The following is a 15,467-nucleotide window of genomic DNA, read 5'->3' on the forward strand; positions in this document are numbered from 1 at the left end:
CCAGTTTTTAGAGTACAAACATGGATGGTATTATAAACCATAGCTACAATAAAATATTTATTTGCTCTTCTTTCAACAGATCTTTTGTCATTATTATTAGGTGCATGGTATACTGTAGTTAAATAAAATGTATATTTGAATGAAGTTATAAAGCAGATTTGTGGAGTATATAGGACTAAATTACTTTCATTTGTTTTGCATACACTTTTATCTGAATCAAATACAGAATACAACAACATAAAAGATAAAAAAGAGACATTAACATGAGAAGTGCAATTAAAATGCAATTAAATTAAATCATGAAATTGTTTTTTTCATGCAGGCAATCACAAAGAAAAGTCCTAAGGGACCTCAGTAAACTTCAAAGGGGGCTTCAAAATGTCTTAAAGATTATTAAAAAATATATATATATTTGAAATATACAACAAATTAAATCTTTTAAATATATTAGTGCGACATAAGTATCTGTCACAAATCCGGTCTATGAACTTCCATTCACTCCAGAGGTCACCCGCTCACTACATATGCTGCATCCGAAAACTTAGGCAGGTGACTTGCTGCCTTGCTGTCTAATCAGTCAATGACTTTGCAGGCAGCGTTTTTGCCCAAAGGCACCTCATGAAACGCATTTCGGACAGGCTTCTGAGGCGGAGTAATGGTTTAATGATCTACAGCAAAATATAGAGAGCTTTGGTAATAACTAAGTGGATATTTCATTACTGCAATATTAATTTCTCGCTAGAAATTACATAAAAAGTGGAAAACGTTGTTCAGAAACATACAGAAGCCACCTTTATTCTTTGGCTTAACTGTCACAGAATGCAACCCACAGGATTGTGGAATATCAAAGGCAGCGAAGGATACATCTATGCTGCCTTCAAAAACCGGCCAGATGAAGGCATCTCAGGAGACAGGAAATTAAGCTGACATTGATTTCGGACGTGCCTTGATGCCTTCCTACCTTGGAATGCGACCTCCGAAAGCAGCATTTTTCAGTTTTCGGATGCACCCATAGACTCTCACACTCACCCTGGACTACATTTTCCATCATCCATTGCACTGATTGCACACAGCTGTAACCAATCACACACTCACCTAAAGTCAATCACACATACAGTATATTACACCCACTCTGCAGAGTATTGTAAAGCATTTATCACTCTCATAGCGATAGCTACTCTAAGGAGACATTTTTAGTTCTTAGTTCCTAGTCATAGTTTTGCTTTGCCTGCTTTCCTGTGTTCAGATTTTTGCTTCTTTGCATCTTGCCTGGACTATTACTCACTATATGCTGTTTTATAACAAAGTTCGGGAGGAACAGTCGCAGTTCATTAACCTGATTAACACAAGTGGAGACCAATCAGTAATCAACTCATGACAAGGTATAAATGACAGCAGAACCTATCTCTGTTCATTGACCGTTTTCAGCATCCCGGTTCGCGCTGTCTGTCTTCTCATCACAGACCCGATTTTCCTTCCAGCAAGGAGATCCATACCGGGGATTTTTTCAGAAATGCTACTTTTTCTGACACCCATGATCATTAAACACGGCAGTTGAGCACCATCAAACGTCATCGCGACAGTTGCTCTTCTCGCCAAGCCACACGTCGTGGCCAATAGACCGTGCAAGCCGAGCTTACCTCGCTCGACACCACGCTCGATCCGATCAAGACCGGGCTCTCTTTGAGCGCTGGAATCGCAGCTCCAGCAGGCACCCAACCAGCCCGCTCCTCAGTTCCTACTGCAGCAGCAGCAGGCCTCTCTCACTTCCCGCCGCGGCTCAGCCCTTCACCGCGGCTTTTCCGGCCGAGGCGCAGTTTGAGGCCGCCTCCTCTAGCGGCACAGACCGTGCATCATAATTAATACATTTTCAGGTGAAGACGCTAAATACAGGTTTTCGGCTAGAAAGTAGTGCGGGAGCCGCGTGGAGATTCGATCACATACGCATGTGAAATTTCAGATCCAAATTGAGTCTCGGATGCGTACAATATTTACACTTCCACGATTAGACCGTGGGCGAACGCCCGACCGGATGTGATGTATTCTAATCAGATCTATCGGTGCGAGGTAAGAATTACCTATATCTTGTTAACTATTATTAAATGTATTTAAATTATAAATATTAGAAATAAAAAGGAAAATAATATATCACAATAATCGTAAGGGGACCCTGTTAATTTTTACAAGCAGCATCTGAAAACATATTTTCTCTCTGTTATCTCGGTCAGTGTCATGTACTTGTCGAGGTACGGCCACGGCGACTCCCTCCTCGGGATTAACTGTTCTCCGACCTCATCCTATGCCATCATTTCATCAAATAATTTTTTGCGTGACTGGCCAAGGAGTGGTATCATCCGGAGCAGAAGGTGGCGGTAATGCATCATAAAGATGATTGGTTGCTATCCACCTTAAACGCGAACAAGAGCGTCACTACTGATCCAGGATCAGCGATATTAGCAGTTGTATTTCCCGATTTGAGTTTGAGCTTCAGAAATGCTTGCGAAATGTAGCTTGTGTGGAAGCTACCGCACTACTTGGTAAAAGTAGCTTCGCTACTGAAAAGCTATTCGATTCAGAAAGTAGCGAAGCTACGACCAAGCTACTGAGAAATGTAGTCAAACTAGCTTCGCTGCTTGTAGCGACGCTACTGCCCAACACTGATTATTAATTTTACCATGTTGAACACGTCAAGGTAACAGTTGCTGCACGACCAGTATGCGACAATCGTTTCCAAATGCCGTGTGCTGTGGAAAGGAGGCTTAAAGTTGTTAAATGAGGCTATGACGTAGTCATCATCCACACGGAAATGTCCAAAGATATTACCTGCCTTACCGTGCCGTGCACGTTTAAACCTCACTGAGGTTTTACAGACATAAGTTTCATTCAATTATTCTGGCAGGACCAATTTATTTAGGGGCATATTTCATCATCTACTGGCGTGATCACTACCCTCGTTTTGCCGCAGGACAGCAGTGTGAGTAAAATTCTGTTGTCTTTCTAGGACTGTAATATGAAAAGCATGCAAGTAAATATCTTTAGAATTGCTTGGAAGTGAATAGCACATAACTGCAATTAATGTTATTGCCATAATCATGTCTTGGTATGTTTTACAGACATAATGATATTCATTGTATAATGACATTCATAGTTTTCAGAAGCCTCTGTTTCCACAGTCTATACTACAACGTGAAACCAGTGTTCCAAATGTATCCATTAGGACTAGTGACGTGTCGTCCATGAACGAATCGTTCTTTTGAACAAATCTTTTAGCTGAACGAATCTTTTAGGTGAACGAATCGCTCATGTTATCCACTGACTCATATTTCTCGTTCAATGAAGTTTCTCCCTTCATAGCAGCGCGGCGCTATAAGCAGCGCATGCGCAGCTCAGTGAACCGGGTAACAACCATTTCATCCTGTCAAAGAATTACTCAACCTCGAGCCGATAGCCTTCGAGTATGAGGTGACAGAGTATGTGATTCGTTGAATGTAGTAACGAATACGCCCTTCAATGAACGAGTTTCATATGAGTCTGAACTAGATCTAGAGATCTTATCGTTCGTGAGTGAAATTACTGAACTGGCACACATGTCATTCGTGAACGAACTGAATGAACGGATACATGTCGTTCGTGAATGAAAATGAACTGGCACATAGCTTACCTTGTTCGTGAACGAAATTAGAGTAAACCGGGTTAGTCTGCTACTTAGCATGTCAATCTCGAAAATGCAAAGCGCAGTTATAGGTACAGTACTGTGCACATACGCTCGTTTTGATATTTAGCAACTCCACGTTTAATCCATAGACCGTAAAAGAAAGGTTTAATCCCCGATTTATGGATGTGAATTTATAATATACAAACTGTTTGACCAAACAATTAAAATGCTAATTAGGCAAGAAACCTTGTGCTTTGTTCATCTGAACAACTCAATTAGACTATATATTGAATGCGATTACACACACATTTTAATAAAGCCAGATCAGCTTTTGTAACAAGTGAACGCGTTCGTTGACTTAAGACATAATACACTCTTTTTTTTTTTTCCCGCCTGGTGGCACATTTTGCGTAAAACGAAGAAATCATCACTGGACGAATCTGAATGAATCATTTTGGTGAATGAACTGAAAATGAACGAATCTCTAGAAAGAATCATAATTTCCACCACTAATTAGTGCTGCAACGACGCGTCGACATCATCGTTTACGTAGACTACAAAATACATTGACGCGTGTGAAATGCGTGAACGCGTCACACTGTTTACATCTCGCATAATGGCATACTGCGAATAATAGAATGCAACTTTCTTCACAAACCGAGACCACTGTTATTAAAAGTATGAGAATACTTTAAACAGAGGACAAATAAAATGGCTCTTTGTTCCCTTTGCAAAACCGATATGGTGTACCACGGCAGCACAACTGCGATGAGCGAGCACCTCAGAGAAAACATTTAGGCGCTCTCCGGTGTCTCCATGCAGTTTAACTGGTTACCCTGTGATCTGGTGACCAACTTCCTGGTTCAGGTCTGATATTCTTGCGCTGCGGCATTCTGAAAAGTTGAGATATTTTCAACTCGATGCGGTGCGGACGCGCTGAAAAAAAAAAAAAAAAAAAAAAAAAAAAAAAAAAAAAATATATATTATACATATATTATCTGCTCTGTTTTCCCCCGCATGTCCAGCGAGCACAAGTTTGTCAGCAGACGCAGTAAATATTTATTCGTTTCCACTGCCCGTCCAGCGAGCACCAGTCTCTCAGCGGACGCAGTCAATATTTATCCGTTTCCACTGTCCGTCCAGCGAGCACCAGTCTCTCAGCGGACGCAGTAAATATTCATTCGTTTCCACTGTCCGTCCAGCGAGCACCAGTCTCTCAGCGGACGCAGTAAATATTTATTCGTTTCCACTGCCCGTCCAGCGAGCACCAGTCTCTCAGCGGACGCAGCAAATATTTATTCGTTTCCACTGTCCGTCCAGCGAGCAACAGTCTCTCAGCGGACGCAGCAAATATTTATTGGTTTCCACTGCCCGTCCAGCGAGCACCAGTCTCTCAGCGGACGCAGCAAATATCTATTCGTTTCCACTGCCCGTCCAGCGAGCACCAGTCTCTCAGCGGACGCAGCAAATATTTATTCGTTTCCACTGCCCGTCCAGCGAGCACCAGTCTCTCAGCGGACGCAGTCAATATTTATCCGTTTCCACCGTCCATCCAGCGAGCACCAGTCTCTCAGCGGACGCAGTCAATATCTATTCGTTTCCACTGCCCGTCCAGCGAGCACCAGTCTCTCAGCGGACGCAGTACATATTTATCCGTTTCCACTGTCCGTCCAGCGAGCACCAGTCTCTCAGCGGACGCAGTAAATATTTATTTGTTTCCACTGTCCGTCCAGCGAGCACCAGTCTCTCAGCGGACGCAGTCAATATCTATTCGTTTCCACTGCCCGTCCAGCGAGCACCAGTCTCTCAGCGGACGCAGTACATATTTATCCGTTTCCACTGTCCGTCCAGCGAGCACCAGTCTCTCAGCGGACGCAGCAAATATTTATTTGTTTCCACTGTCCGTCCAGCGAGCACCAGTCTCTCAGTGGACGCAGTAAATATTGATCCGTTTCCACTGCCCGTCCAGCGAGCACCAGTCTCTCAGCGGACGCAGTAAATATTTATTTGTTTCCACTGTCCGTCCAGCGAGCACCAGTCTCTCAGCGGACGCAGCAAATATTTATCCGTTTCCACTGCCCGTCCAGCGAGCACCAGTCTCTCAGCGGACGCAGTAAATATTATCCGTTTCGACTGCCCGTCCAGCGAGCACCAGTCTCTCAGCGGACGCAGTAAATATTTATCCGTTTCCACTGTCCGTCCAGCGAGCACCAGTCTCTCAGCGGACGCAGTAAATATTGATCCGTTTCCACTGTCCGTCCAGCGAGCACAAATCTCTCAGCGGACGCAGTAAATATCTATTTTCATTATTATTTTTCTTTCCTCTGTCTGTCCAGCTAGCCTCAGTCTCCCAGCGGACGCAGAAAATACCTATGTCTCTATCAGTCCGCGAGCACTAGTCTCACAGCGGACTCAATAACATCTATTTTTCCTCTGTTTGTCCAGTGGGCCTCAGTCTCCTAGCCTGGTAATACCAGACTCTGTCTACGAAGCAAAGTGAAGTAGCAGAGTCTGCAATGGCATAATAGAGAAGTGTTTTCTCTCTCGCTAGGGGGCACTTGTCTGAAGTTTAAAATCATTGGTTACCCGTAAGCCAATCAGATACGTTTAGTTATGACGTATGTTATGCGCCTGTACAGCCGCATCAAAGCACAGACATCATGCATCGAACTCAAATCTATGATTGAACTTCCACTGTAAATCTGTTGTTAAACACTCTTCTTGTTCTGGCTTCAGTTTGAAAAAGAGTTGAATGTTCTCCATAACAAAGCGAATTGCATCCCGTGTCTCGTTTCCCATTTCCGCGGTCATTTCAGTTTTCGATTTCTCTAACCTACAATTTAAAACTCTGTGCTTAGCATCTACGTCACGGCTCTCAGCCCGCCCTCTGCTCGTTGATTGGCCCGGCTGTTTCCAGACCGGTGGCAAACCGAAAGCTCTGACGCTGTATCAGACTGAGTACAGAAGCGAAATAAAATTGAGCGGAAGTAGGAAGTCTGTCGTAGTCAGGCTATCAGTCTCCCAGCAGACACCGTAAATACCTATTTTTCCTCTGCCTGTCCAGCGAGCACTAGTCTCTCAGCGGACGCAGTATGCATCCATCTCTTCCTGTTCTTCTTCCAGCGGACGCAGGGACATAATTCGTCTCCCATATCTGTCCAGCGAGCCTCAGTCTCCCAGCGGATGCAGTAATATCTATTAGTTTCCCCTGCCTGTCCAGCGAGCACTAGTCTCCCAGCGGACACAGAAATATCTATTGGTGTCCCATGTCTGTCCAGCGAGCGCTAGTCTCTCAGCGGACGCAGTAAATACCTATTCATTTCCTCTACCCGTCCAGCGAGCCTCAGACTCCCAGTGGACGCAGGGATATAATTTGTTTCCTCTATCTGTCCAGCGAGCCTCAGCCTCCCAGAGGACACATTACGCATCTAGTCAATATATCATTACACCTCGCAGGCAGACGGTGGAGCTTGTCTTCCCGACATCGTAACCGCTTCTTCCTCAACTATTAACCAACAGGACCTGCCTGCTCCTCTACTTCTGCCAGAGGCATTGCGAGATCTCCTGGTCAACGACCATACTTCTAAAAACGTCAGCCCGCCAAATCTCTGCGTTTTGGGGGGTTCGTAGTCCGGCGGCTGTCCTTTTGCTCTCTTGTTTTGGGGGGAGTACTCTGGGTTCGGGCCACTTCCCGAGCTCGGAGCCCTCCACCCGGACAGCACGCCAAATACGCATAAACTTACGGTATTAATATACGTAGATGTGAACTCGTGAAATGCTGTTTTATAACAAAGTTCGGGAGGAACAGTCGCAGTTCATTAACCTGATTAACACAAGTGGAGACCAATCAGTAATCAACTCATGACAAGGTATAAATGACAGCAGAACCTATCTCTGTTCATTGACCGTTTTCAGCATCCCTCCTCCACCCCATTTCTCCTCACTTATAGATCCATCTACTCTTACCACAACCGGGGGGAGTACTCTGGGTTCGGGCCACTTCCCGAGCTCGGAGCCCTCCACCCGGACAGCACGCCAAATACGCATAAACTTACGGTATTAATATACGTAGATGTGAACTCGTGAATACCCCTCTTGTCAAGCCCCCTAGATATTGTCAGCCGCTGATCCACCACACCCATTTTGGATTACTCTTTTGTCTTGCCCTCAATATACCTGTTTGCCATTGTCTGACCCATACCTGTTTTATGACCACATCTATGATTGCATATGGATCCGCACATCTCTCGTCTCATCAGCTCCATAACCGTATCATATCTACAGGAAAAAAGCAGGAATTTTAAGTACAATAAAACACCTTTCCTAGATATTTGCTCCAAGATTTTTCACTTTTTTAGCTATAAAAAAGCTTTAATTAATTTTAATACACTGAAAGGCTAGTATCTTTTAATAAAAAAGTTTGAAAACAAGTTGCTATGTCAGAAAGCAAAAGAAAGCATCATGCCCATGAAGGATCGCCTTCAACCACTGAAAGATATCTGACTTTGCAAAGATTAAAAGCCATTGCTGTAAATGTATAATAGAATAAATAAATATAGCGACAGAACTTCTTCTTCCTCTTTTTTTTTTTTTTTTTACATTAACCCTGGAAGTATCATGCTTTAGACATATATATGACATATAAAGTACCATGGTAATAATTTAGTAGCCTATGATATATGTGACCTTGGAGCACAAATTGTACCAAGTCAAAAATACACTGTATGGATCAAAATTATTTTATTTATGCCAAAATAATTTTAGTGTATTAAGTAAAGATCATATTCCATGAAGATATTTAGTAAATTTCCTACTGTAAATATACCTAAACTTAATTTTTGATTAGTAATATGCATTGCTAACTTCATTTGGACAACGATATAGGCGATTTTCTGAATATTTAGATTTTCAAATAGTTGTATCTCTGCCAAATAGTGTCCGGAAAGAGTATGTAAATCTCAATTTAGGAAAAATGACACTTATGACTGGTTTTGTGGTCCAGGTCACATATATCAGAAAACCATGGTGTGTTCCCATGATGCCATCACTATCTTGCTTAGGTCGCCTTTATGCGCACTTGCTCACTTCCAGAACGCAGCTCTCTGATTGGATAGATGCTCGGAAGTGCGTCACGCGATAACAACATGAGCATGTCCGCGGTCATTTGAAACATTGTAGTGTGCTCACTCGGTTTTCCCTGCATACTTTGATGTGTTTGTTTGTTGACCTCAACGAGCAGGCGATTGCAGAGGGAGAGGCATCTGTCAAAGGGGAAGGACTGAACTCCAGTACAGGAAGCTCGACTATTTGTTATTAGCAGGCGAGTATTTGAGCGGATGTTGTTAGCACTAGCGCTAGCGCCGCTGCTAATGTTGACAGGATAACTCACTGACTGCAACATAAAAACTTTTGTGTTTTTCCTCAAACTGTGTAAATTTGTTATTCGTTACAAGCTAGAACAAAATTTAAAAGGCTCTCTGTAGCAGGCGATTCGGTTCTCCTCTGGAATTCCTGTTTCCCCTCGGATTGCCAGATTCGTGTAATAAACCCAACCAAACAGTTAATCAAACCAGAGACAGTTTATGACATATCCCAAAAGTAGCCTAAATTCCGTGGATTTGGCAACACTGTTGCATGCAAATACACCAAACACACCTTGATGTAAGGAAAGCAAAAAGGGACATATCTCTTGCTACACTGCAGCATAGTAAAATGATCATCACACTCCCGTTTATCTTCTATTGTTTTTTCTTGCAACTGTTCCTTTATTTTTGTCTTATATCCATGTTTTTGCAGTTGAATTTTTCCATTGCAAATTAGTGTAATCTGTCCGTGCTGACGTCCAAACTCAGGGTATTATATTACTGTTTCCATATAGAGCAACGATACATTTGAACTAATACTCTATTTGATTAATCTGTTTACCTTCTTACTGATAACAGTGGAATATAGTTCTTCATTTATGTCAAACCTAAATGAGGAAATTCTAAATTACAAAACTCAAGGTGTTTATCCATTTGTCTTAAAAAAAAAGAGCAGAAATATTTCATTTGCAGATGTTCCTCCCCTTTCCAAGTTGATGGTAAGCAAAGTATTTTAAGTGATAACTTCTTTACACTGACACGTTTTCTCGTAGTAAAGTGTGATACACCAAAACAAAAAGTCAGTGCTTGTCAAGACACTATACTTAACTGACTTAAAGCAACTAGCACATTGGCAATGACCTGTTTTCTAATTTCAGTTTAAATGGGTGTATTCCTTCAATTGGTCCTTTAGAACCTCATTGTAGGTTATTTGTTTAGATTTTAACAATACAGCTATTTCAATAGATGGTAAACTTAACCACATCTCCTTAAAAAACAATGTAAAGTTTAGAAGAAAAGTGGTTGCTGGACAACAAGAGGCCAGCCAATTTTAATTTTAGAATTAGAAAAAATCAAGCTTGCCATTTCAGCTAGATTGTACGGTATTTTGAACCATTTGACTTGCTGTAGATCGAGTCGTGCTTCTTGCGCACGCTAGTTCTGATCATATGTATAGTAACTTGGCAACTATCCCAAGAATTATATTATGTTTGCGTAAAGGGGAACAGACATTCTGAGGGGAACAGAATCGACTGCTACACTCTCTTTTGTCTTTAAGAAAATTGAATACGAGAGATATTATTTCGTAGGTGGAAAAAATGCTGTCTAATGTAATCATTAAATGAAAGCATGAAATCAATTAGAACACCCACTATTTCGAACTGGAGGGCATTATCTGAATGTCATCAGCATAACAGTGGAAATTAAATCCATAGTGTTTGATTGTTTTTTAATTAGTAACATTTTAATAGTGAAAAGAAGAGGGCCCAAGACAGAACCTTGAGGTACATCAGAACTGATGGATTTAGTGGATGATTTGTGCTTCTGGTATATAACAAATTGGGTAATGTATGGGTTGTCGTAGAGTTAATAATATATATATATATATATATATATATATATATATATATATATATATATATATATATATATATATATATATATATATATATATATATATATATATATATATATATATATATATATATATATATATATATATATATATATAAAATTTTAATTAATTGAAATAAAGTAACATTTAACCACACAATAATTAAAAAATGCAAAAATGTATTATATTTCTTGTAGTTACCAAAGCAACATTTCTAATTATTTTTAGTTTAGCTTTAAGTAGTAAAACAGCTAAAATTACATAAACTAAAGCTAATGAATACAAATTAATAAATGCTATATATAAATATTAAAATGAAGCAAAATCTAATGAAAATGACAAAAACACCCACCAAAATTATTACAACTTAAAACTAAAAATACAATGAAAACAGATATATAAATATGTAATTTGAAATATAAGCAAAAACTATACTAGTATCGCAATAATCTTAAGTGTATATGGTTTCTCGAATGTTCTGAGGCAATAGAAATCAGTAACAGTAACGTCAAAAATATGCTGATAAAAAGCAGCTCATCAAAAATGCAGTATAGTGTGCTGCCATACTGAAGGTGGCATAGGTGTCGATGCAAAACACAACATTTTGTCTGTAAAAATGTCTGCGGGGAATCGGATATGTGTGTTTAGAAGTAGGTCGGATGTCCAGATATCTGATATGTATCTGATTTAAACCCACATTTGGGAAAATCTGATCTCTTGTGGATTTTTGTGTTTACACACGTGCATCAAATTCTGACCTGTGTCAGATGTGGGGAAAAAAATCAGATTTTTTTCTGACAGTGTAAACGCAGCCTAATTGTCTTTGTGTTTTACAGAAATAATGCTGATATTTGGAACTCATGTCGCACATCTATGAAGAGAGAGCCACAATGATAGCTGCAGGCGAATTGCATTTGATTGTCCCATTGGATCGTGAGCAATGCAAAAATCACCCGAATGCCGCGAATCTCCAGCTGCAGCAGCTCCAGCCAGCCTCCGAGCTCTGGTCCTCTGACGGGGCGGCTGGACTCACAGGATCCCTTCAGGAGGTCACTCTACAGGACCATGAGAAGGTAGTTTGTTTCTTTACTTTATTTCTTCTGTGGGGCACAAAAGGAGATGTTTAGCAGTGTGTTTGCACTGCTCTTCTCCTTTAAGCGAAATCAAGCTGTTCTTAATAAAAATACTTCATGTTTTAACTATGATTATGATGTGATTGACAGGAGCGCTGGCAGCTGAGGAAGGGAGCAGCTCCTGATGAGGTTGAAAATGAGGAGGAGCTGTATGTGGCTGGAAACATGGTCATATGGAGTCGTGGCAGTAAGAATCAAGCCTCATGGTGGACATCCCAGTTCAGCAGGTACTGGACTGTCTCATTTCACTGCCACTCACTGCCATTTCAGGTCAGAATGCTGTTGAATTTCTCTACAGTACATCTCTGTTTTATAATGGACTTCTCTCTCTCAAATCCGCTTTAAATGTCTCAATCAGCCTTACGTGTTTGGAGGAGATCTTCCAGCAAAGCCATTGTCACTAGCAGGCGTTTGTTCGTGCCTTCAGGGATTTATCCTGTTTTTAGCTCAGTGACTGATGATGTGTGGTAGCTGTGCGTTTCATGATGCATAATGGGTTATTTGGCACGTGGACAGGAAAGGGGGGCGTTTTGGTTTTAGTAACAGTATTTAGACAGAACAATTTACAGTTCTGGCTAATGCTGGCTTTATTTTATTTTACGTGAGCATATTCTGGCATGTTGCCCCAAAGGCTTTTCCTAAACATTTCAGACATTTGCGTTTATAATGGGAATAAGGGAAAACAGGGGACTGGAATTGAAAGCCTGAAACTTTCTCATGCAATGCAGTGAACTTTTCATTTGTATTTTTGAGGTAAATTATGGAAGTGCAATCAGTAATTACTTTTAATTATGACACTCGTCTTCTGTCCTGGAACTCTGACTCATTTAAAACAAGTTTTCGTAAGTAAATATTTATTGAATAAATGTTGATCCCCTGGGTCTAAAATGGAGAGACAATGGGTAAAATTTGCCACCCAGAAATATTTGTTTATAGTCCCCATGAAAGTATATTTTTGTGCATTTTAGTGACTGAGCAGGTCATTGATTCGTTTGCAGCATCACATTCAAGATGAGTCCGTCTTCGTGAAACCGCTTCTCTTACAAAAACATGACAACCCATTGTGATTTTTATTCCTCATTTTTTGTTTTGGTGGCTTAATGTGAGAAATATTTTGTAATCTGTCACTGCATGCAAAACTTCCTAAATCAACTTAGGATGGTCCCAAATAAACAGATGTTTTCTTTATTAGAAGGTCTGTATGTTTTTGATTTGATTCGCTCATGTTGCTTACATCAGTAAAAGTCAGAATGACGTTCATATAATTCAATTTAAACCATGTATTATTTCCTAATAAAGCTACTGGCCAGCTGGTCATTAAGTTGTCATATTTACTCACCAAAACCATACATTTGGAACTTGGGAAAATTAACTCTATAATAATGACTTGGATGTGTTGTGGATCTCTGGTCTTTTGACCTCAGAACATGTCATATGTTAATGCTCTTGTTGTTCCCTCGTATTGGTTCAGGTCTCTTTGAGTCCCGTCTCCAGTATGTTTCAGACAGCGCTCTGAGAGTGGTATTCACCAGCCACGAGCCCTCCATTATCATGACGTACGACACACAGCAGTGCACACACCGTCTGGACCCTGCGCAGAGTCACACCTGAGGTACGGTTGCTTCACTCAGTCATTATGAAATACATACCTTATGTTTCCACGGTTTTGTTTTAATGGTTAAAGGATGACGTCATTATTTGAACTGTTAGGGCCCCATTTTAACAATCTAAACGCAAAGTGTAAAGCGCAAGGCGTAGGTGCACTCAGGGCGTGTCCAAATCCACTTTTGCTATTTTAAGGACGGAAAAACAGTTGGCGCAAAGACAGAACATGTCTCCGAGATGAAACGGAGCTGCTCGTGTGCGAGCAAATAGATAGCCTAACTCTGATACGTGCGATGACTATCCATTATGACATGTATGTATGTATGTATGGATGTATGCATGCCTACAAAAAAAATCTTATGCATTGCAAACCTTTAATTTGTAATATATTTGGCATGTTTGTGTGCTGCTGTGCTTCCCTGTGTTTAATAAGCAGCGTGTACGCTCCTTAAATAACAAAGAAAAAATGGCAGACTTTAGACCAGGTTTGAGCTGGTCTGTGGCGCAGTCTATTTTCAGCTTCTTAAAATAGCATTGCGTCAGCACACACCTCTTTTTTACACCAGCACGCCCATGGGCGCAAAAATCAGCGCAAATGCATTTGCTAATTAAACGACATTGCGCTGGATGAGAAATACGAAAGGCGCTGGACGGAAACTAGCAAACACACTTGTGCTGCGCCTTGCGTCGCATTGCGCCGGGCGTATGATAGGGCCCTCTATTTTCTAATGTTTGATTCTTAGATTTCAGGAAATCAACATATGTGACCCTTGACCACAAAACAAAGAAGTCATAAGGGTCAATTTTTTTTTTAAATTGAGATTTATACATGATCTGAAAGCTGAATAAATAAGTTTAACATTGATGTATGGTTTATTAGGAGGACAGTATTTGGTCGAGATGCAACTATTTGAAAATCTGGAATTTGAGGGTGCAAAAAAATATTGAAAACATCACCTTTAAAGTTGTCCAGATGAAGTCTGTAGCAATGCATTTTACTAATCAAAAATTACGTTTTTATATATTTACGGTAGGAAATGTACAAAATATCTTCATGGGATATATATTAAAAAAAAGTACATTTAAGAAAAAAAAAGGAGAAATATAGACGTTTTTGTTTAAATGTGCTCTTTTGGTTTCTCTTTAATTTGCATGAATAAAGTCGGGCTCGTTCACCTGGCATATCCGTGCCCTCCTTCTCTAGAGCTCAGCGCTTCAACATGTCCTGCCAGACGCCATCCCCACGAGGCCACAGCATCCTGGCCTCACCCAACAGCACCCTGAATGATACAGCCCTGCATCCAGAAATGGAGCCAATTCTTCCCGACCTCTGCATTGAGCAGCTCTGGACAGAAACCAGCGCTATCTCCAGGTGCCCTGAGTTAATGAGCCGAGAGCATGAAGTTACTGTTGATGTATGTCCTGAAATCAGTGCTGTGTCTGTTGTTCAGGGAGAAAGGCTGCCAAGTCTTCATCACCTCTGACCTGTGGTCGAGTCTCACCAGCAGCTCAGGTGAACGTGTGGCTTATTTATTTTACTTTTACTTCTATATTTATAGGATCGATCACTTTGTTTTCTGAGTTTTTAACTACTTTAAAGCACTAGTTATTAGTCACATCTCTTTGATGTGCTGGTTTCAGGTGTGTCAAGAGCAATGAAACTTCTCAACTGATATTTGCATCAGTGACCGTCATCAAAGCAAAAGATGCTGCCCCTCTTGAGGTGAGCTTTTGAATTAGTCAAAATATTTTAGATATCTTTTTGAGAGGAAACATGTTAAACATTTCGTCATTGTGATGTGTCTTAAATATTGAAAAATTGGCTGTTTTATCTTAACTGTTGTTAAAGTTGAGATGAAACTGAAGAAGTGACAGATCTGTTGTTCCTTATTGTGACGAACATCTTAAATTAAATTAAAACTGCACAGTTATTGCTGTATCTCAAATAATTGTGATTAGATTGAATAATCATTATCGGATGATAAATCAATGATTGTGACAGACCTAGGTATTGCACTTGAAAATGGCGTTGGATTGAAATGCAATCTTGCAGTTTATTGTAAGAGAGGGACAGGGTTTAACAGACTAAATGATTG

The 15,467-nt window shown here is 40.6% G+C and overlaps 1 pseudogene; it reads left to right on the forward strand.

Moving 5' to 3' along the window:
- Positions 1-8,780: 8,780 nt before the first annotated feature.
- The window catches only part of LOC113113208 (anaphase-promoting complex subunit 1-like), a 53,011-nt pseudogene continuing 46,324 nt past the window's right edge, over positions 8,781-15,467 (forward strand).

This window comes from Carassius auratus, chromosome 13 (assembly GCF_003368295.1).
Source record: "Carassius auratus strain Wakin chromosome 13, ASM336829v1, whole genome shotgun sequence".
NCBI lineage: Eukaryota > Metazoa > Chordata > Actinopteri > Cypriniformes > Cyprinidae > Carassius > Carassius auratus.